Below are 24532 nucleotides of genomic sequence, written 5' to 3'. Positions count from 1 at the left end.
TTCTATAAAAGTGTAAGGCTACTACAGGCAAGGAGAAAAACTGGAGAAACTTAGTCTCCACATTTTTGCCAAACTATAAATAAACCCATTTTCCTTTATGAATTTATTTTCTAATGTCTTTGAGAATGAGAATATTTGTGAATCTTTGAGAAGTGTATTTATGAATCTAAATGCCTGTCCCATAATAATACGTTCATTTTCCAATGAACTAAAGACAAGGTGCTTTCAATTCCACTCTTCTGGGATTCTGAATCTGGTCTTCCTTTTAGTATATGTAAATAGATCATGCTTTCATCTTCGACAATCTTGGAAAGAATTTTACAATTTTCATAAGAAATCACAGAATCCCTAGGGTCAATGATCTTGTGGTCATTTCTTATTTTCCTTCTTGACGGCACTAATGACCACCAAACCAACAATTATACATCCATGTTGATATTTCTTGATCCTTCTTCTTCCATGACATGTTGGTGTCCCTTGGAAGTTTCTTACTGGAAAACTTTTCCTCACAAAGCTCAGCTTCCCAGTGTATTGATGTATTAGCCACCATCAGCACCCTTCAATTTTGTTTTACAATATCTGCTACTTCTCAGGCAGATTCTTCTTATGATAAATTATTCACCCACTCAGCTTTGCCCTCTATTTCATGATCAGAACTGCTCTTCAGAATCACAGGAACCATTAATAGCATAACGAAGTCTAAGCTCTACCCAAATCCCTGAATGAATCACGGACTGAGGCCACAATAGCATTATGTTTTAAATGCCCTCCAGGTGATTTGTTAGGCTTTAATTTCTTGAGCATTAATGTGTGTAGGAGCCACCTGAGGATTTTGCTGAAATATAATTTTTGATATAGCACTAATGTGGCTCCTAAGTCTCTACATTTCTGACAAGCACCCAGGAACACACCGGCTCTGGGCCAGTGATTTTAAGATGGCTTTAAATGAATCACCCAAGGAAATGTACAAATCCCTGCATCATGGTTCCCAGCACCACACATTAGCTTTTTGTTCTAGTTTTCCTAGTTGCCTCTAAATCTCTATTTTTGACAATGAATACAGGAAAGATGAGGATGCCATATCTGTCACCTCTTCCATTTCCAAACCTAAAGCCATCTCCAAAATATCTTTCCTGCAAAAGCTTCTGTAATTGGTTCTTACTTTAAATGACATGTCTAAAACAACTGTTTAGGAAATAAATGTTAGTTGTTGGTGGTTACTATTTCTGTTTCCGTACAGTAAAATAATCCCTTTAAGTATCATCTCTTGCAGATAGTCTAAATCCAAGTGAACTTTTTCACCTATCAGATCTTAATAAAAACACCAAAAGATTGCTTCATAATTAGTACCACGACATGGACTCCTTACAAAATAAATATATAAACATAGATTCCATGATCTTACCTTGGAGGGATGGAGGGATTATATATATATATATATATATATATATATATATATATATATATATATATATATATGAGAGAGAGAGAGAAGGGCCTCACGTCTTTATCAAGATAGTCACTGAATATCTAAAGATGTTTGAAAAAGCCTTAAGGAATCATATTGCTTATACTTACCAAAAATTACAACACACACACACACACTTAATCTTAAATGACGATTATGCCACTTAGGCTGACAATGCTCCCTTCAACTCCAGCGCCAGAGATGAAAAACATCCTTTCAAGTTGTTCGTGGCACAAGAAACCTCCTTCCAAAAGACTTAATAAAAATGGGCTTTGCAACTATCCTTGATTATATCAGTAGAAGGGAAGTCAAAGACACTACATACTGAGGACAAAGGACTCCAAATATTTCAGCTGAATTTGGCCTGAAGGGCTCCTTCCTGAAGACTAACTTCCATAATACCAGAAAGTACTATGAGAGCTACCAAGGTAGAGAAAAAATCAATCTTACACAGCTGTGATGCTTATGAACTGCTGTGGGATGGTCTGTATGTCAAGTGTATTGCTGATTGGTCAATAAATAAATCACTGATTGGCCAGTGGCCAGGCAGGAAGTATAGGTGGGACAAGGAGGAGAATAAAGCTGGGAAGTGGAAGGCTGAGTCAGAGAGACGCTGCCAGCCGCCACGATGACAAACAGCATGTGAAGATGCCAGTAAGCCACGAGCCATGTGGCAAGGTATAGATTAGTGGAAATGGATTAATTTGAGCTGCAAGAACAGTTAGCAAGAAGCCTGCCACGGCCATACAGTTTGTAACCAATATAAGTCTCTGTGTTTACTTGGTCAGGTCTGAGTGGCTGTGGGACTGTCGGGTGACAGAGATTCGTCCTGACTGTGGGCCAGGCAGGAAAATTCTAGCTACAATGAACCAAAACAATGACCAGCATGGCAAGATATTCCTAATGGTGCAATAGTGGTATCCATAGCTGGCAGTAACCAACAGCTTTCTAATTGAATTTAAGGCTTATTCTATTCGAAGGAAATTGTGTCTGGAAATAGAAAGCTAGTCAACTACCCAGAGCTAATAAGGTCCTGGAGTTTGAAGAAGAACCTACAACCACCACTTTATTAAACTCTCGTAATTCCTAACTATATTCTAAACATTGTTCCTTATAACCACAGATCAGTGTAACTCTCAGCCCTCATCAAAGAAGTTTGTATTTGCAGCTTACAGAAAACCACAAATGGTCAAAACTCAGAGTTCAACCGATGCATGTATAACACAATTCCTCCATCTAAGCCTCAGGGAATATCCCAGAAAAGGAGATGGAAAGATTATAAGAGTTTTAGGACCAGGAAGACTTCTGTAAAAACATGGTTCCTAGAAAATTCATCTTTAGTGATGAATTTGTATTTATTTAACATATTTATCTAGTGCCAGGTATTCAGCACTGAAATCGTATACATACAACCAACACTAAATGGACTCAGTAGGTTGTAGTTATAAATTTATGCACACACACATACATGCATAAACATATATATAAAACAATAATAATCAAATAAAAAGAGGCTAAGAATTTGAGAGGAAGGAGAGCACACGGGAAGGGTTTGGAGTAGAAAATATTTTTTTAAAGATAGTCACTAACAAATTCATTAGGAGAGGCAGGCTCTAAAGCATTGTTTATTTAGGAAGGTGCTCCTATCTTTTAAATCTCTTTTCACAAAGATAACCAATGTGAACTCCAAAGCTAAATTTTTAGTTCATTTTTCCTCTGTCTACAAAATTTAGCATAATTAAACCTAGTACACATATACACACCTCTACACTTATGCAGAAAAAAATTAAAATATGTATTAAATGATTATTATTACCCAATACTGCATAAAATTAGCATCCTTCCTTTGCATATTATATTCCAGCCAATAAAACCACAATTAAAATTGGCTAGTAAGATTTTTCAAATGTCGATACTTTGTAGTTTGATTTTCTTTCTGTTCATAATTCAGAAAGACAGCGTGATAGCAGAGCAGTGTATTGCACGTTACAGAGAGCTGTAAGGGAAGTAGATATGTTTTTCTGAATTTAAAATGCATATCATCTATACTCAGACAGGATAAACATAAACATGTAAGTATACAAAAACACATGATGAAATGTACAGCTAGTTTCAGCTGTAAAAAGAATCAGGCTTGGGAACTGCTCTGCTACCAAGAGACCTTGCCCAGGGGCCATCTATCTGTGAAAGCTACATAAAAAGGGTGACTTTGTGCAGAACTTTTAGCCACAAAGGACAAGCCTTGGTGTGACAGGACAGGGGTCTGGGAGCAGGCGATAGTAGAACAAAGAGGACTACTATTTAAGCAACATCATGGTTGTGACCAATAAAAACAGAATTCTGTTGGTAAACACTGTAAGACAGGATGTAAGGACTGCATTATTATATAGTCAAATATACAATGAATTCGAGTCTTAAAACAACTTAAGATCCAAAGGCAGTATTGGATCCTCCTCTCCGGCAACAGTCCTCCAGTGTTATATCCAAAAGACACAGTTCACAGGCCTTAAAGAGTATCCTATTACCTTAAAGATCGGTTTGATCTGCTAGTGCCTTGCTATTGTGTGTTATTACTGGTGAAACCAGAGACCTCTGAATAGTTTTCACTTCGGGGTCCTTTAAAGTCTGTTCCTAAAGTGCATTGTGTGTTTTTAGTATGTATTCAGCAGGAAGGACAGAAAAGGAGATAACACTCCTATTGTGCTCGATAGTCTAACCATCTGAGTTTCATTCACCTAAAATGAGATGGATGAATTTCACAATGAATAATAGCTGCACCGTTCTCTGACCATCAGGTGTCTGTTCTTGTGTAACCAGATGACAAGGATCTGTAGGCCAGAAAGGCAGTAATCTCACTGCATGTGAACAATCTCGACTTAATCAGCCACCCTTGAGGATGACAAACAAATGAGCACTGTGACATGAGAGGTTGAGGCTCTCCAGCACGGTGTGACACGAGTCTTGGCTCAGTGGTCCTTTCTCGTCTGAAAATAAAATCAACTATCAAAAGCAATTGAAAATGAGGATTGTAAGATGCAAACTATGTTGCGATGTTTTTTGAAATCATGAAAATATGCAGTATTTTCAGTTCAAAAGAGGTAAGGCTTGCCCTTTCCACAGAAGTTTTGAAGTGTAAAAATCTCCAACGTTATAGCTTCTCCAATAGAAAGGGCATACAATTTCAACTTCAGAGACTCCCCTGATGGAAAATGATATGAATAGAAAAGGTGACTGGTCTGGCCATCCTGCTTGAATCCTTGTGACATCAGCACTTGATTCAAGTCTATATTCAAGGTGTAGCAGATCAGTAATAGGTTCCATGTAGCCTCACACTGAATGCTACCAATAAGTTGTAGGAAAATATTTGAGCCCACCATTGAGTTGTGACTATGGAATGATGGGCTTGAAGTCCAGGAAAAATCAGGTACATCTAAAGATAATTAAAATGCTGCTGATTTGGCAGTAATGCTGCTGGACACATGTCAAAAGAACACAGCTAAGAATAAAGAAATGACTAGTCCAAGAATCCAGAACTCTGTGGACTGCAGATGGGACACTTGCACCCTCTAATAGGCTTTTCTCTACAGCCGCAGCCAATGTTGACAAAAGCAATAAACAGGATAGTAAGACAATTTCCCCTGAGATTCTCCTCTTGAAAAAGGACCACCTCTGCTGGAAAGCTGCAAAATTCCACCTAGTTCCTTCTTTTCTAAGATCAAAGACTTCAAACTGTTCAGGAAAGGAAGCAAATCCTACGTTCCTTGGGGCACCGTTGGATATTAATTTTACCTTAGCAGTGGAAATAGAAAAGGGACTTCTCTAACCAGCAGAAGAAGGGAAAGGAACACTGGGTGGGCACAAGTCTTCTCCAGTTGAATGAGAGACTGGTAACGCCATGAAAACTTTCACTCTGACGATGCAGAAAACGGTGCTTACCTGCCTCTGAAGCTTTACCGAAAAAACAAAGAATATCCGAGCAATAGCACCAACACACACACACGCACACATCATCATCATCATCATCATCATCATCATCATCATCATCATCATCATCATCACCATGCAACTAAAGTTGAATGAGCAGCACAGAACTTTTAGGAATGGAACAGACCACAATGGGAGGAGCTTTCTTTGAGAGAGTTCAAAAAGCAGGGCTCATGGAAAAGCCAATATTCAGGAAATTCTATTAGCCCAAGCCATATGCACACAGTAATATTAAAGCATCGAAAGCAGTAGCACACAGAGAGCTACCATAGTAGAGTAAACTGTAGAGAGAGCCTAAATTCTTACCTAATTGCTGCAACTTCTCCCCCCTTGAAAGGTGCAGTAGAAGCAAAAGCACTCAGCCGTGTTGAGCACAGAATTTACTCATTCTTTACTGTCTACATTAAATGCACAATTGCCAACAAAAAGAAAAAAATTAAAAGACATCCAGAAAAGCGAGTAATAAAACAGTTTATTGTTCGGGGGGGGGGGGGGGTATCAAATATTCTGTCTTAGAAATGAAACAGGTGTTAGAAATATAAAGCTGGTAATTAAAGATAACTAGGATTAATACATTAAAAGGCTCCAGTGGGGAAGGGCGTTGACATGCAAAGCCAGATGGGTAATTTCAGTAATAAAATTAAAACTATCACAAATCTCATGGGAAATGCTAGAAATTAACATATAATGCAGACAAGAACGATTTCAACAAGCTAAACAACAGACCTGGTTCAGAAGAGAGGAGAATATGTGATATTTGTAATAAGTTAATGGAATTTTTAAAGATAAATAAAATAAAAAATAACGAAATGAACTAGACATCCAAGAGCCATTCAATAAAATCAAACTAACAATTGAAACGTCAGAGGAGAAGAGAATGGAAACGGGGCCCAGGAAAAGGTTTTCAAAGAAAGAGAATTTTCCAAAATTACAGACAAATTAAAAAGAATAGATACAGGAAGCTCAGAGAATATTTATCAGGATAAACATAAAAAGAAGAAAAGAGAGCAAATGTGTCATATTTTAACTAGTAAAAATCAGAGGTAAAGAGAAAACTTTGCTTATGGCTCAGAGGGGAAATACAGGGAGAACAAGGTAAGAATTACCATAGATTTTTCATTAGAAACAATGCAAAAAGAAGAAGACAAGGAAGAAGAAGAGGAGGAAGAGAAGAAATCTTACACATGCCGATAAAACTTACTCCCTAATTCAATACACCATTAAATATATATATTACAGTATATGCATCATTAACTATCAGTGGAGAAAAAGGCTTTCTTAGACACGTAAGCTCAGAAAGAGATGGTAGCCAGCAGAGAAAGACTATTCCAAATAAAGTAACAGTGATGTGTCATACCAAATTGTCTATTAAAGGTATTTAGGCAGAAGGCACTTTACCTACCAGAAGCTTGGATCTACAGAAGGAAATGAGAAGCACTAAAATAGGGTAAGAATGCAAATATAAATATTCACTTGGCTTTAAATATTTCAAAAGATAATAGACTGTATAAACTAAAATGGGTAACAAAGCCTGCCTGATTACTGTATGACTAAAAGCAAAAGAATGAAGCATACCCAGTGAGACAGAGGGACAAGAACTGCAGTGCTGCCAAGGTCTTATTGTATAAAGTGCAACATTATGAGCTGTCTGTAAAGAGGAACCTGTAAATATTATGGTAACTACTAAAAATTGTGAGGAAGAATAAGTAGTAAGTGAATGAAGACTAAAACAATAAGAAGAAAGTCTACAGTAAAGTGAGAGAAAAAACAAATAGCAAACAGCTGACAAGTTAATATCCAAATGAACCAATCTAAAGGCATTTTATTGTATTAAAATGCATACAAATGAGTATTGTTCTAAGTCAATTACTTTAAATATAGGGCCTGTTGTATGTATACACAAAAATAGAAGTGTAAAAGTAGAAGATAATTCATGCCAACAGCAATAAGGGAAGTTTGAATTCTTATACTACCCTAATATCAACCAAAGCAGACTTGAGAAGAAATATTGCCACAGATAAAGAGGTAAAATTGAAGAGGTCAATCACCTGAGAAAACAATAATCCAAAATTTTATGAGCTTAATATTAGCATCAAAAACAGAAGACAAAAGCTGAATGGAATGAAAGAGGAATGGGTGAACTCACACCGACTGTTGGAGACTTTAACTTGTCTCTCAATACTCAAAGAAAAAGCAGAACTGGTAAGGATTCAGGGGCCCTAAAACCACTCTGACCTTACTGTTGATGCAGCAGCTCACCCAACAAGAGCACACGATTTTTGAGGAATACATGGAATATATTCAACAAGACAAGACATATTCTCGTTTACAAGACAAAATTTAAATAGAAAAAGAAATAGAAACAGGAGAGAGCTTAAATTATATAAAACTCCCACATAATCAAATCATTGAAAATTAAAATTATATTTTCCAACCACTAAATTTAAATGGATATTCTAAATTATAAAATATAATTTTGATAAAGATTTCCAAAGTAGACACACTAATACACAGTGAGAATAAATACTGGTACAATCCCTCAAAAGAACATCAGGTAGCATATTCCAAGCTTCAAACACTACATAATTTGACTTCTTAGGAACTTTTCAGGAGTATGACTTTTTAGAAAGTCTCTTATTTTCATAATGAATACCACACCAAAAGCAATTTAGGGGAAAAAATGGTTTATTTCTGATTACAATTCTCGGGTCACACTCCATTACTCAGGCCAGGAACTCAAGGCAGGAACCTAGAGTCAGAAACTGAAGCACAGAGAAATGATGCTTGCTGATTTGCTCTCCATGGCTTGCTCAGCTTCCTTTCCTCTACAACTCAAGATCATCTGCCCAAGGGTGGCACCAAATACTGTGCTGATGGGCCCTCCCACATCAATCATAAGTCAAAAAAATGCACACAGACTTGCCTATAGGCCAATCTACGGCAGTTTTTCTCAATTGAGATTCCCTCTTTCCAAATGACTCTAGCTTATGTTAAGTTGACAAAAAATAAAAAAATACTAGCAAGGACAGAATGTATACCAAACAAATCATGATAAATATGCACAAATATAAAATCTAATAAATTATTGTTAACAATAGTATAACCATGTAATAATATAATAATGCATTTATACAACAGTCATTGAACAGATACTGTGTACCAAGAATCATTCTAAGCACTAGACAGAAGGGAATATGACAAAAAGAAACCAGTTTCCCTATTTCCACAGATTTTCTACTCTGGTATAGTTTTTTTAAAGAGATAAATTGCAAATAAAAGTAAATAGAAATGCTAGAGAGATGGCTTGGTAAATAAAGCATTTGCTATACAAGAGTGGGGGATCTAACTTCAGATCCTCATCACCCACAAAATGTTGGGCCTAGTGGTGGCCTACCTGTAATCTTAACACTTGGAAGGCGAACCCCAGAGAAGATGTTTTAACTTTATGCTGCCACTTTTCTCATTATACACTTCTCTTATTATAATTACAAAATGCAAAGAATAATTTTCTATGAACCCATGATACTTAGAAAGTAGTGTTGCATGTATAATGGCAGCAAGTTGACCATAGAAAAATCCCATGGAGAACTTAGCAAACTGAAGTCACAATACTTGGATGCTTGCCAGAGTTGAGGTTAAATTGAATTTGACACTGAAAATAATAAGTACAAAGGAGTATTTGGCTAATACAATATATAATATATATTATTCTCCAATGATATACAATTATTCCAATTATGTATATATATATATATATATATATATATATATATATATGTGTGTGTGTGTGTGTGTGTGTGTGTGTGTGTGTGTGTGTGTGTGTATAGATTTATCTTTATTACTACTTGAGGCTGCAAGAGTGATATGGGACAACAATGGGCTTCCTAACAGTGAACTGTCAGTACTGAATAAATAGGTAAAAGAGTCCCTACAGAATGGTACAGAGTGGAAGAGAAGGCCTACCTAAGGTTACACATCCTTAGGATTCCACACTTTCTTTTTGTATTATTATTAATTTTTTATTAATTTTGCATAGCAACCACAGTTTCCCCTCCCTCCTCACCTCCCATTTCCTCCCTCCACCTCCTTTTTACCCCACACCATCCTCTTCTCAGAAAGAGGCAGACCTCCCATAGAAGTCAACATAGCATAGCATATTAAATTGAGGCAGACCAAGCTCCTCCCCCACCCCTGGATCAAGGCTGAGTGAAACATCCCACCATAGGGAGTAGGTTCCAAAAAACTAGCTAATGCACCAGGGACAGATCCTGGTCCCACTACTAGAGGCCCCATAAACAGATCAAGCTACACAACTGTCACCCACATGTAGAAACCTAGGTCGATCCCAGGCAGGCTCCCTAGCTGTTGGTCTAGAGTCCATGAGCTCCCATGAGGTTGGGTTAGCTGTCTCCGTGGGTTTCCCTGTCATGATCTTGACCTCCCCCCCCTCCCGCTTGCTTATATAATCCCTCCCCCCTTCTCTTCAATTGGACACCCAGAGCTCAGCCCAGTGCTTGGCTGTGGATCTCTGCATCTTCTCTCATCAGTTACTGGATGAAGGTTCTATGATGACAATTAGGGTAGTCACTAATCTGATTATAGAAAGCCAGTTCAGGCACCCTCTCCACTATTGCTAGGAGTCTTAGCTGGTGTTATCCTTGTGGATTCCTGGGAGTTTCCCTGGCATCAGTTTTCTCCCTAAGACCATAATGCCCCCCTCTATCAAGCAACGAAAGAGTTGTCTTGATTCTACACTTTCAAGATGAGCAGAGTAATGCATGCCCAGTTCTTTCTCCTACAAGCCTGCCAATAGGGAGACTGTGGTTCCTCCTTGAAGAGAGGCCTGTTAGAGAAAGAAAGCCTGCGGTTTTAATGTCTTCCCCAGTGAAACTAGAGAAGGGTAAAAGAAATATTCCTAACAACAGATATACTGAGTCTTGCCCCTAAGAATATCATTGCCTTTCAGGGAATATGTGGAAGAAGTTGTCCTCTTTTGGGGGTGCACTTTGAGATAATACTAAGCATGGAGAAAGTTCCAGTTTCTACTCAACAGAGTATTCCAGGGTCAAGGGGGAAAGAATGCTTTCTTTAATCTTCCAATTCCTTTGGGATACCAAAGACTGTCGAACACTTTACATAACAAGGGTGAAATAGACTGAACTCTCTTAGCAGGAAAGAATGATAGCTGATAATTATATTTGTTTTCATATTCACCAAAGTGATGTATTGTAGAGTTTCAGGGAAGACACAGTCCCCTGCCTGTAACTGATCTTGTTACCAGAGATAGTCATCATCAGTAATGTGGTTTATTTTTCTGACAGCTTCAATGTTAAAAAATAAAATGCCTGCTCTGTTATATCTGGTTTTATCATTTCAATCATTCACCTTCTTCATATCTGAAGACCATAGGATTCTTCCTCATCTCATGAAATTAAGAGTATTATGATCATTTTGTAGCCAGTATTTAGTTTTCTGCTGGAATACATTGTAGCTGGAAAGTTTCTCTGGTCCCACCAGGCCTCCGCAATCCCATGGCCTGCTTACAAAATAATCATTCAGAAGCTTATATTAATTATAACTGCTTGGCCATTAGCTCAGGCTTATTACTGACTAGCTCTTACACTTAAATTAACCCATAATTCTTATTTATGTTTAGCCACGAGGCTTGGTACCTTTTCTCAATTCTGCCTTGTCATCTTGCTTCTTCTGTGTCTGGCTGGTGACTCCTGAATCTGCCCTTCCTCTTCCCAGAATTTTCCTCATCTGCTAACCCTGCCTATACCTGATTTGCCTGGGTACTGGCAGATCAGCATTTTATTTATCAACCAATCAGAGCGACACATATTCACAGCATACAAAAACGATATCCCACAGCAACACACGTCATTATATTTTCTTAATCAACTTTCATTTTTCTCTGTAATTAATAATTTCACTTTTTAAAAAACATTTTAAACTTTAGTTTTTTTTTAATCTGTGATATTTCTTCTTGTTGGTTCCAGAACAGCATTGTTTTATACTTTCCCACAATGCGACATTTTTAATGTCTGTCACTTTCATGCCTTCCCTGAAGCCAACTGCCTTTCTTTTCCCGTTGCTCCTGAGACTTCCTTCACAGTTCTGTGCTGGGGCTTGTCTGCTCGGCACCTTGGGGACTGTTTTCACTTCTCTTGTATGGGGTCTCCTGTTGCCAGACTCCCCTGCCTTCCTGTTTCTTGGTTTAATCTATCATTTTAGAGTAACAACAAAAACATTTGAACACTGGGGAAGGAGTACAGGTTGCCAGCTCTTGCACATCTGAAGATGGTATTATGTTACCCTCACAACGTTATGTATAATTCATTTGTGAAAAGTCTAAAAGGGGAAAATCATTGTCATTGGGATTTTAAAGTCAGCTATGCTGGCTATTGAAAAACCTGACATCATTCTCAATTCCATTCTTCTACATGCAGTCGCTCTTGCTCTGTGCAGAAGTTTAAATTTCCCTGTTGTTTTGGTGATCTGAACATCATTAAGGCATTCCTGGGTTTGAGCACATTTTCTTTCCCTTTTCAAAGTTAATTTTCCTGCATTCTCAGAAGGCTCCTGTGCCGGTTAGTTTTTGTCCAGTTGATACAAACCAGAGACACCTGGGAAAAAGGAATTTCAACTGAGGAATTTCTTCTCTTTGGCCCATGTTCATGTCTATGGAGCAATTTTTTTCTAGTTGTTGGAGGAGAGCCTAGCTCATGATGGGCAGTGCTGCCCCTGGGCACCAGGCAGTCCTGGTGTGTATAAGAAAGCTAGCCGAGTATATGCCCCGAAGCAAGCCAGTAAGCAGTGTTCTTCCATGGTAACTGCCTCTGTTCCTGCCTGGAGTTCCTGCCCTGACTTCCCTCAGTGATGAACTGTGACCTGGAGTTGTGAGACAAAATAAACCTTATCCTCCCCTAAGTTGATTTTCATTAGGGTTTTGTCCTAGCAACAGAGATACAAACAAGGATAACTCCTTCTATCTAGAACACACGTCCTTCATTAATTGAACACTTCCTATACTGTTTCCTGAAGAACTTCCCCATCCACTGTCTCTGTAGTGTACTTGTGAATTATCTATTACTCATCCATAATAGGTGAGGGGTGTGTTTGTATCTATCACAGAACTGCCGTATTGATCGTTTATGCTTTTACTCCTTCTTTTTTATCCTCTTATTCCATTTTTCCAAAGCATTTCTTTGGCTTAATATTCCAACCAGTAGACTGAGTCTTTAATTTCAGGCACAAAGTTCTTATTTTCTAGAACTTGTTCTTAAGTGTTCATTGAGTGTTTAGCATTGATTATTACTTTGCAATGATTGTTGTAGAATAATCTTTTTGTACACTGTGAAAATGTGTCTTTACCAAGGTGCCTTTTGATTGGTTTAATAAAGAGCTACATGGTCAATGGCTAGGCAGAAAGAGGTTAGGTGGGACTTCCGGGCAAAGAGAGAGGAAGAAGAGGTGAATGGGGGTGCAGGGGAGACACCAGGTACAAAGAGGAAACAGGAGGTACAAGGTGAAAGAGAGGTAAAAAGCCACAAGGCAAAACACAGATTAATATAAATGGGTTAACAAGTTATAAGAGCTCGTGGGACAAGCCTAAGTTATAGGCTGAGTTTTCATGATTAATAATAAGTCTCTGTGTCATTTTTTTTTCTGCAAGTTGGCAGCCCAAAGAAAAATCTGCATCATTTTATATCTCTTAAGAGTATGTAAATCAAATTTTGTTAAAATTGTCTCCTGATTCCAGGACTCCTTTTATTTTTGTAAAATTACTTTTATTAATTTTGTTCTCTTTCGTGATAGGAAAATTCCCTTGATATTATGCTGTCGTGTTTGATAACAGCATACCATAAAGCTTTTTTGTAATCTGCATCAAATGATGAGTTTTTCAGATGTATGCACTTTGCTGTGAGGACTGAATGGCCAGCTAGCCTTTGGGGAGGGTATACAAAATACAATATCTGTAATTATTTTCCCTTTGATTCTTCAATTTTTTTCAAAGAAGGGCCCTCTGGGTCTGCTTTACTACTGATTTTCATGGAATAAGGGTGGTGAGAAGGTCATGTTCTCATCATTATACACACTTCCTTTTAACATATTCCACCTTACCTGAGCCAATTTAACCCTATCTCTGTGTCCACCAGTTACAAGCCTCAAGTATTCATGATTGATTTTTTTCCCCTAATCATTACCTTACATTACTTTCATATTTTAAGATGATTTTTTTTGTTTCAGTCTTCATCTTACCCTCACCCCTTCTTAATTACTGGTCCCTCAGCCTTTCTGTGGTTTGACAAATGAAAAGATTTGACCTTAACATCTTTTCCCCTGCTCTTAAGAATCTCCTCCTGCTATGCTGTTTTTCTATCTGCTGGCCATATGCTGAGTATCATTTACTCATTCCTGTCCATTGCGGTCTTTTCTCCTACATCGGGAACATTCGTTCTCATCACAATAGAACACTGACAAAGGCTACATTATAAAGAGAAGGAGCAGTGGCTTGTTTGTTCCACAATTTCAGAGGCTGAAACTCCAAGTGGCAGAGTACTAACTCCCTGATTCGGGCCATTCTCCTGCCTCGCCTTCAGACACCGACAGCAACTGTGAGAACAAGCAAGTGACTCCATCTTGACCGGGGAAGAGTGAGTGCTGTGGGGTCAGCTTACTCCTTCTGTAGCACTCTTCTCTTGAGAACTGAGGGGATCACAAGGGATCTGCCTCTATAAGTGCATCCTCAGATGCCTAAGGACTTCCTGCTGAGTCCCACTTCTTTTTTTTTTTTTTTTTTTTTTTTTGGTTTTTTCAAGACAGGGTTTCTCTGTGTAGCTTTGCGCCTTTCCTGGGACTCACTTGGTAGCCCAGGCTGGCCTTGAACTCACAGAGATCCGCCTGGCTCTGCCTCCCGAGTGCTGGGATTAAAGGCATGTGCCACCACCGCCCGGCTTAGAGTCCCACTTCTTAAAGCACTCGATTACTCCTTCCAATAGTACTCCCCTGGGGACCCAGCTTCCAATCAAATAGACACTTGGGAGACATCTTAATTCATTCTTGTTGCCATTTCTTGTATAAACCAGTACATCTTTCCTATTCCTTTCTCTAACTGTTGGGAATCTGAGAGTAGTAAACATTAACATTTAGTCCTCTTCACAAAATTTTGTTGGAGAATATTATTTTAAGGTGTCTTACTTTTGTTTATGTTGTATTTGTTTAACTCTGTGAAGCTGGGTTACTGTGCCTGTCTAAAACACCTGATGTTTAATAAAGAACAGAATGGCCAATAGCAAGGCAGGAGAAAGGATAGACAGAGCTGGCAGGCAGAGAGAATATATATATATATATATATATATATATATATATATATATATATATATATATATATATATATATATATATATGGAGAAATCTGGGAGAAGAAAAAGTAGCCAGAGAAGGAGGAGAATTCCAGGGGCCAGCCACCCCGCCACCCAGCTACACAGCAAGCCACAGAATAAGTGTAAGATTTACAGAAGTAAGAGAACGGGATAATTTAAAGTTAAGGAAAGCTGGCAAGAAACAAGCCAATCAAAGGTTGGGCATTTATAATTAAGAATAAGCCTCCATATGATTTATTTGGGAGCTGAGTGGTGGGTCCCCCCAAAGACCAAAAACAATCAACAACAAATTGTAGTGACATTTTAAAAGTAACCAATCTATGCTAGACAAATGGAGGCATACTAAGTGGTAAAGGATGGAGGTTTTGCTCTGAAAATATTAAATGATTTACTCTTTAGGAGACAATAAATGTAGGAATAGCTACAAGACAACACAAATAAATGACATAGACAGAAATGAGCATGCTGCCAGACCAAGGATTGAATGGCATGTGACCTTGGTGTTGAAGAACTCAGGAAACTAAATTACTACATCTCTGAAAGACTGAACCAAGTTAAGATACACTAAGACAGAATCTTAACTTCTCTGATGCTGATGGCTTAAGTAGATCTTTGATCCATTTCTAAAGGCCCCTGTTTTCCCTTCTGTACACATAACTTAAAATGGTTTCAGTTCAATTATTTTTCAAGCGAGGTTTGGGATAAAGTTCAGCAACAGAGTTCTTGCCTAGCATGATCCTCAGCATTGGAAAATCAAACATCATGTAGTCAGTGCCTGATACTATAGTAATTTTTCAGTTTTGAAAACTATGCTTCACCTAGTATTCCTCTCCAAACTGTTCTATTAAAACCTGCTCTTCTGGCCTTTCAGTTTTTTTTTCTTTCTTTAATGCGCTGAGTAAAACATAATAATGTAATGACTAAATTATCTAGTGCTGCCAGGCTACCAAAAACCCAATAAAACTACATCTAGATATTGAATTCTTACCTGTTATATGTGAATGGATATGCTTCTCTGAAAAAAAAAAAAAGAACAGAGATACGCTGTTTGGAGAGGCAAAGCATGAGAAGCTTCTATTATTTGATTTTACAAATTAAAATCACACACACACATTCACGCACACACACACACACACACACACACATCCTACCACTGATTTAAAATTTAAAGTTTTAGTTTACGGCTTTACAGAAATTATGAGAGTTTCAGTCAGAGCCTTCTAACATTTTGCAGGACTGCCAAGTGAAACAGCAACAGTTGAGAGAGTTAGCTCCAGAACACGTGGCTAATGACCTTTCAGGCAACTGGCCCCATATGTCAACCAAGAAAAAAAATATGTGCTATAACTGTTGAGGTTAGATGATTTCCTTATTTTTTTCCCTCATTTATGCAACTCAAGATCTGGTATAATAGCTGTACCATAAGGACAGAAAGGTGTTTTTAATAACAGCTTTTCTCTTAAAAGATGTCATTTTTGAAACTAATTATTAAGAAAATTAGATTTCTTGGCATTTTGGTCGAAAATATGTCCTTGTTTCTTGAAGTAGTTGGGTTGCGTTTTTCTATAAATGTGTATATTGGCTTGTGATATTCTTGGCTGAACAAACTGTTACCATGAGATTGTGTTTAAAAAACTGGTGGGGCTTGTGGAAAACACATTTCAAATACTAGTAACTTCCCCTTTTATTATACATTTCTACAAGCAATGCAAAGGAATTGATAAGATGTTTGTTTTTATTACACATGTCTGAGAAGAACTTACAAATATGAGAGCATTGCTTTTTAAAACGATGAATTTTCATTCTGTCTGATAAGAAAAGGTTATCAATAAAATTATACAAATAAGAAAACTAGAATATTGATGAGGACATCTGCCAGCAAATAAACCTTGTTCTAAAACAGGTAGCAACATTATATTAGATTTTTACATTTATGATGTATGGTTATGAACAAAAATATAATAGTGCTGACAACTATCTAGTTAAACAACAGTTTATCGCAAGAAAAAAATGTTCTGGTATAATCTAGTGTGTTGAATATGGAATTTCTAGGTTTTGTGATCAATCAGACTTGAGGTTAAATAGTGCCTACCACTTCTGTATGTACATGTGTGTGTGTGTGTGTGTGGTGTGTGAGAGAGAGAGAGAGAGAGAGAGCGAGAGAGAGAGAGAGAGAGAGAGAGAGAGAGAGAGAGAGAGAACAGGTACACATGTGTGCAGGTGCATGTGGGAATGAATATTTGTGTGGATGCTGAAGCATGAGCTCCAGAGTCATTCCTCGGGTATCAACATCCATTTTTCTTAAAAACATTTTTTTAACTGTTTACTGTGCTGGAACTGGCCAAGTATGCTAGTGGTGAGCCCAGGGCTATGCCTGTCTCTTCCTCCTCCACACTGGGATCCCAAACAGTATATCACTATACCAAGCATTTCTTACATGATTCTAGCAATAGAACACCTGTCCTTGTTCTAGCACATTGCATATTGACCTGTCTCCCTAAGTCCCAACATCGACCACATATGTATGACCTGAGTTTGTTCATATATTCAATGGCATCTGTAGCTAGAGTTTTCCTGCCTGGCCCACAGTCAGGACAATTCTCTCTCACCTGCCAGTCCCACAACCGCTCAGACCCGACCAAGTAAACACAGAGTCTTTATATTGGTTACAAACTGTATGGCCATGGCAGGCTTCTTGCTAACTGTTCTTACAGCTTAAATTAATCCATTTCCATCAATCTATACGTTGCCACCGGCATCTTCACATGCTGTTTCTCATCGTGGCGGCTGGCAGTGTCTCTCTGACTCAGCCTTCCACTTCCCAGCTTTATTCTCCTCCTTGTCCCGCCTACACTTCCTGCCTGGCCACGGGCCAATCAGTGTTTTATTTATTGACTAATCAGCAACAACGTTTGCCATACAGAACATCCCACAGCAGGCATCATTTCATAGCAAAAAACAACTGGAGACTACTGATCATTTATACAACACAAGTAAGAGTTAAAAAATGGGTCAAGATTTGGCCGACAGTCACATAGACTGGAACTTGTCTGTTTTGAAGGAAATAAATTTAAAGTGAAGAGAGATTTTGGTCCCCTTTCTTGGGAGAAATGTCTGTCCTCTTCTGTTCTATAGCCTGGAGAGTATTTTGTACTTTTACTTGATACCTAGTGTTTTCTCATTTTCTTTTATCTGGTGTAGCAAAATGGTTATGTTCAGTGTTGGCAAAATAATAAATACACAAATAATCAAAATAAAATTATAGCTGGGAATTCCAGGCATGTAGAATTCTAATTGGTACTATCATGGAGTACAGATCACAAAATTATGAGAAATAATAATGGAGAGTTGGCTATAAATCTGATACTGAAGAATTCTGAGAGTTAAGACTGAGTTTGTCATTTATCGAGAAGGCAGTTAGGAGCCACTGGAAACTGCATGAAGAAACTTATACCATCAGGTGCACATTCTGAAAGGATGGCTGGTGGGCGTGTGAAGATAAGATATCAGGAAAATGGGACTAGCCATAAGAGACATTGGGAGCCTACTGCAGGACATCTGCTCATGCAGACGTTGATGACTCTCGGAGAGTGAGCATGATCTTCGGCATGAAAAGGAGGACATTGACACATGGGAAGGAGAATGTGTTGTGAACTTTATTTTGTGTGGCAGCTTTAAGTTATTATGTTCTTGTTATATGCATTTTTACTTGAGAATTTAATAAGCGTGTACAACGTATTTGGATCATTTCTGCCCTGCACTCCCTCCTCGAACAGGAAAATCTAAAGGATTATATACAAAACGGGAAATTTAGTTACAAACTTCCTACACATCAAATGTTGATCCCAGGTGGCTCAGGTAATGAATTTTATCAACCACTGAATAACTCATACCAGTCCTCTTCACACTCTTTCGTATCACAGGTATAGGAAACTGCCTAGCTCATCTGTAAGACCATTATCATTTCAATACCCGAAAAAGGTATGTCCATTCTAAAATAGAAAATTACATGTCTATCATAAATGTAGTCTCAAAAGTCTTTAACAAAACTGTAGAAAATAAGTACAGGAATACATAAAACACTATCAAAGAGGTAACAATGACACCCACATTGAATGCTCAGTGTCAGGCATTGAGGAGGAAAATGATCCGAGAACCAGATGCAAATGCTTCCTATAGCTTTGGATTAATTAGGGATTTATAAGTGGCAGTATCCAAAGACAATAAGTTATATCTGATGGTATATTGGGCATGTATTATATACTAGACCTGCCTAGACATTGTCATGTTTGATTTTCACACCACCTCTATGATAGTATTACCTTATCTTTTTTTTTCCACAGAAGAATAAACGGAAGTTTCTAGGTGTTAACTAATTTGCTCTGGTTAGAAAGTTTGTGAAGGGCTTAACTAGATAAAATTCATGTCTGTTTGGACCAAAAGTTTATGCCCTTTCTACTCTATCATACACCAGCCAGAACATCCTGGGTCTAAGCAAGAAGGATTATGAAGGAAGAATAATGGCTGAGAAAAGTCTCAAGGTTGAGACAGGGTACAAAAATCCACTTCCAACTGAGACTGGGGAGGAACCATAAGCACCTACAGTTTGAAAGGAATGAGAGAGCTTTGAAAAGACTTGTCCCATTCAAAGATGCATACGGTATCATCAGTTAATTTAATTAGCCAAGGGACTCATCTATAAAGCCCATTATGTGTAACAGAGGTTTCTGTAAGTAACTCCAGGTTCTATAGTGGACCAGTCAAACACCTCCTCTAAAATTAAGATGAAAACTTATAAACAATTACGTCTCTTAGAGATGTTGCTAACTCTTTTCCCTTTGTTCTTTGCACTCATTATTTTTCACAGTCATGAAAGTCTTTAAATACAGACGCACCAATCCCCTTTTCTAAGTGTAGAAGTATTTACACAGCATTAAGTGTGTTTATGTTGCATCATATCTGATACTTTATATAAACATTTATTTATTCAAATTTAGATTGCTTCCCTTTATACACATTCACATATGCACACACACACACACACACACACACACACACACACACCACACACACACACGGGTGATATCTGTATATATACATTTAAAAAAATAACACCAAAAGGAGGCATTAAAAAAAGCAGAGTGTGTGGCTCCCCTAATACCTGATGAAAGCCATTCTTGTGGAAAGTCAGGTGAGGAGGATTAATGTTGTGGGCTTGCTTTCTTCTTGCAATTCACCAAGTCTCTGGAAAAATCAACAGATTCTTGCACCAAAGCTCTAATCTAGGTAGCAATTGGATTTATTTTTAGAATAACCACCACCTCCAAAAATATTGCTCATGCTGACTCTTTTCCAGCTCATATAGAATGTGAGGAAAATTTATCTAAGATAGAGATCATTTCTCCACTTTCATATAACATGTAATAATTTGCAAATAAATCATATTGTAATTTGCTTGTAACTCAGTGTTTCTTCAGCAAACAGTTGTTTGAGAAGGTTGCGGCTTTTTTTGCTGAAAAGAAAAATTGCATCTGTGTGCCTTCAAAGTAATCTTGAGTTCCACGTTGGATTCAGTAAGCAACATACTTCCAGCTGAACTTCAGAACGGTCTGAGTAAATGTTGACTGTCTCTTTTGCTTTTGAATATGTGCTGCATTTAAATTTAGAGCTGAAATCTTGGGCAACTCCTATATGAAGTAATGGAAATTATATTGTAATCAACATCTTTGAGTTTGTGTTTCCTAACTGTGCTCTTATGTTTGCATGCAAATATAAAGTAGTTAGCCTTGTAGGACGAAAGCAGTATAAATGATTTCACCTTGAAAAATGAATCATCACAGCAACTATTTCATAGCCTCTTGCGAATGTTTACAGAATTTATAGAGAATGCACTGGAGAATCTAGGGAAGTGTTGTTTTTAAAACAATAACCTTAACATTTAACATCACCTATGTCATATTGATTTCTGAGGAGAAGTTTCATAAAGCCAAATTGCCTGTGCATGTTTTCCAGTATGTAATATTTGGGGAAAAATGATCCCACTGCAAACAATGATAAATGAATTTTCTTATAATTCTCTCCTTCCATAGCCTCTAGTCTGCTGCAATAGCATGAACACTGGTGCAAGAACTAGGAGGTAGATGCAAAATCAAACCACAGTACAGTCATTGGACGCCCCAAATTAGATTCCTCCCTCCTATAGGCACTGTAGACAGAAAACAAAATCAAATGCACAGTTGGTCTTAAAATCCTAGCTTTTCACAGTTGGTTTTTTCCAAAAACTCAAACACTGAAACACTCATTTTGTAAAGAATTGATCAAGCAATAAGACTGGAAAGCCTGAAATAGTACTCCATCAGGTATGCTTTCTCAGCTCTGCACTCAATCTGTAAAGCCCTGTTTGGGCTTCGGTGTTGCCATCATTGTCTCAGAGCCCCAATCTTCCTATTTCTCTAGTGATGAGTCTGTTCTTAATGTGTCCTTGCTCCACCCAGAGGTATCATCGGTTCCTCAAAGCAGATGCCTCAGAGGGTACATCTCTTCAAGCACTGCCTTCTCCCTCAGCCAGTAGACTTTAATTATTCATTATTTGGTGTTGGACTTATGCCATGCATTGGTGTAATTCTTTATTCTCCCAGTCTAACCCAATAGTTAGCTAATTCTGTATACCTGGGCCTTGGAGGCAGAGCCTTCTTGGCATTCCTGACTCTATTCCCATGGCAACCAAATATTCCTTTGTTTCTGTAGCCCATTTAGTCTCTTGCCCTCTGTCTTTCTTTCTTTCTTATTATCCAACATAAACCATGGAGAAAACTTTGTAAAGGACACTGAACTTCTTGTGTGGAGGGGGTTGTGATACGCTGGTCTGCACTTAATCTTTAAGATTTTGTTGAAATTTTGACTGTTTCCTTCCTTTTTTCCCTTACATTCCACCAAACATAAACAGTTCATGTGCCTCATTTCTTTTTCGAAAGGTTCTGTCAGTTTTCTTAGGAGTTCAATGGGGGTGATTAGTTTTTTGACAAGCTGTTTTTTTCTTGTTATAGTTATAGGGACAAAACTTTGTAAGCAGAAGAGGAGCATGGAATTCTTAATATTCTCTGAAATAAAGCATCTTTAAACCTTTCTCAAAACATTTAAATTTTTATTTATTTGTTTATTTATCATTTATGCACACGTGTGATCGAGACAGAGACAGAAGGGGAGAGAAACAGAGAAATGCAGGTGGGGTGCCATGGCATACATGTAAAAGACAAGGGATAACTTTGGGGTGAGTCAGTTCACACTTTACACCATGTTTTTGAGGTAGCATCTATTGTGACTTCTGCCACTATACTGCATATATGAGCATCCAGCTGATTCTTCTGTCTCCATCTCCCATTTTGCTGTAGGAGTACTGGGACTGGGTTTATAGACTGTGTCACTGAATCTAGCCATAGTCTTTTTATGTGGGTGCCAGAGATTAAATCTGGAGGTCTGGTTGTATACAAGAGGTTGTAGTCTCTGAGCCATCTTGCCAGACAAAAATGTATTCAATCAAACTCTCATAGTCTCAGGGAATTGAAAGAAAATGATGAACAAACAACTCTGCCTTCAGTAGCTTCTTTTACTATCTCAAAGTATTTCAAAGGTCAAATAATCAGGTTAAGAGGCTCTAAAAGAGGGCATGGGAAATAATCCATAAAGATGAACATTCTCAGGACTGAGGCACTTAGGATCCAGATAACCAGGATTTGAACAGTCAAGAATTTTATCTTAGAAATTCCTTGTGGAATTAAAACTTACACTTAGCTACAGACAATGGGAGTCTCTAGTACATGGAATGCTAGTTATGAACACCCACAAATGTTTAGATGAGTAAAGCAGGCCACTTAAAGAGATCTTCAAGGTGGACCTGTGTAATCTGATGGTCCAAAGTCACTTCTGTATGATGGCCAACAAAGGGAGCAGCCGTGACTTCAAACACTTTCACTGTCTCAGACAGTTGCCCTGGTGGTAACTTCCCTTTTTTTAATCTATCATCTGCCTGTCTATAGATCTCTTAAAATTGACTTATCCTTTTAACAACTATCCTAGAATGTTGACTGTTTCACAACACAACAGAAAAGACCCTATCTATAGTGTGGAGTGCTCTTTCTTGTAATAGGAGGTGGAATTAAACAATATGTACAATAATGTAGTCAGTGTCAATTTTAACTGGGTTGTCTGAGCAAAGACTTGGAGGAGGGTAAATTCCAAAGGAGGTCGGGATATAGAAACTTCCAAATAAAGACAGGACAGAGAATTTTGTTACTAGTTGTGAATAATGCATTAAGCTCGTTTAAAAAAAGAGAGAAAGACAAATGGCTAATAAGATGATAGCAAGAACATTCAATCTTGCTAGGCATAATGTTATAATTTTCTGCTATCTGCATAGATTATTTCTATATGGTATAGTCAGACTGCAAATTTAACAACCAGAGTGATCAAACCTATGGCAATGGAAATTGGGAATGCAAGTAGCACTCCTATTTCTCTTCGAAGACCCCTCAGCATGATGAATACCTAAAGCTGTGAGACCTATCTCAGACTCTGCTAGGTAGCTCAATGGTTAGTAAAAAAAAAAAAAGGCTGGATTCTGCCATGTCAATTAGGCTTTCCCGAAACTTAGTCACTCTAGTTGTAAACACTGTTGAAATGGTTCTTAGGTTATTGTTATATAATTAAAGAGATGAAGAGTGATTGTTTTACTCAATGGAAACAAAATGCTTTGAAAAGACTCAATGAATATGTATTTTTTTAGAATAAAGAGATAAAAGAAGGAAAGATGCTGACAAATCAGATGTTTTGACCTTGAAAAGTTGTTTTTCAAATGCTTTAAGTTCTGTCTCCATTTAAAAATTGAAACAAGACTCATAAAGAATTAATTCACTATAGCGCTCATTATGAAAGAACCCCTATCTGGAGAATTCTCTAATAGCAAAAATATTACAGAAAATGAAATCCTGACCAACACTAAAATATTGGTGAGTAAAGATCTATAAAGCAAATAAAATATGAAGTATGTATTATTTAAAAGGGTTATCATTTTTAAAGGTATTCTGTTTGGGGGCTGGAAAGATAGCTCAGCTCTTAAAAGCTTTTAATATTCTTGCCAAGACCCAAGTTCAATTCCAACACCCATATTACATAGTTCAACTGCCTTATACTCCAGCTCTAGGAAACCCAGCACTTTCTTCTGGTCTCCATTAACACCAGAACACATGTGACATGCACTCATGTAGATGCACATACACAAACATAATTAAAAATAAATATAAAACCTTCAAAGGAAAGATATTCTGCTTTAATTTTCTTTTATATAGTCTGTAACTAATACTGGGCAAGAGGACTTTCAGTATATACACCAAAACCATTTTTGATACACAATCACTTTTCGAGTCTTATCAAGGACAAGGTTTAGCGAGATCCAAATTGTGGGGCATCTAACTAACTGGTACTGTTCAAAAGTGTCAAATCATGAAGAAATTTGGAAAAGCTTCAGGAGATATGGGAATTAAATACAACATATTTTATGAATTGGATCTGGAACAGAGAAAGAGCATTAGTACTGTAACTCAATTAGCAGAATTAACATTTTCTTAATACCAGTAAATATGCCAAGATTATGATAAGATGCTAACTTCAGGGAAAATTAGATGAAGATAACTCA

Source organism: Peromyscus californicus, unplaced genomic scaffold, assembly GCF_007827085.1.
Source record: "Peromyscus californicus insignis strain IS unplaced genomic scaffold, ASM782708v3 Scaffold_16__1_contigs__length_79575227, whole genome shotgun sequence".
In the NCBI taxonomy this organism is placed as follows: Eukaryota; Metazoa; Chordata; class Mammalia; order Rodentia; family Cricetidae; genus Peromyscus; species Peromyscus californicus.
Note: the sequence above shows the minus strand (reverse complement) of the source record.